The sequence below is a fragment of the Plasmodium gonderi genome (genome assembly GCF_002157705.1).
Source record: "Plasmodium gonderi DNA, contig: Pgo-contig_303, whole genome shotgun sequence".
In the NCBI taxonomy this organism is placed as follows: Eukaryota; Apicomplexa; class Aconoidasida; order Haemosporida; family Plasmodiidae; genus Plasmodium; species Plasmodium gonderi.
The window spans coordinates 7,609-8,350 of record NW_021629209.1 but is presented as its reverse complement, the minus strand read 5'-3'; positions in this window follow the sequence as shown (position 1 = coordinate 8,350).

Below are 742 nucleotides of genomic sequence, written 5' to 3'. Positions count from 1 at the left end.
TTTAGTAAATGAAAATATATCACAAATATATAAAGTCTTATATATTTTAATATGACGTTAACAATTATTAATTTATTATTGATACAATATATGAAAAGGATTTGTATAAATCGTCAAATTTTATATAATTATATATCTATCTAATTATTGGATACTTTGATTTCTCCCTCAAATATTTGCTCAATATAATCTAGGTTCACAAATTAAAAATTATATTACAGATATTTTTATAATAGTACTTATATGATATGTTTATTGTTATATACTGATGAAAGTATAAATTTGTGCATGTTAACAATAGCGTAATATAGATGTATTGAATTATTTTTAATTATTTGTCTGTTTGTTTGTATATGAATGTGTGTCTAGGAATTATAGATGTATAAAGCATAAAATAATTTATATTTAGTAAGCTTCTTTTTAATGTAATATTATAAAAACATATATATATTTTTAATTATATGATACATTGTTTTTTTATTGATTTATGTAAATAAATGTGTTTTTATTTTAGGAGATATCTGTTTGAGTGCTTTTAATTATAACAAATAGCATGGTCTTATATATTATTATAAAAATTGTTATTACTTTATGTATTTTTTTTTTTTTTTTTTTGTGTACATATAAAAAAGCCTCTCTATAGTTTTTTTTATTAAGCTATTTTCATTATATAATATTACATATATATATTTAAAGAGAAAGGTATACATGAAATTGTGAACTACATATTATGGCCTGATTA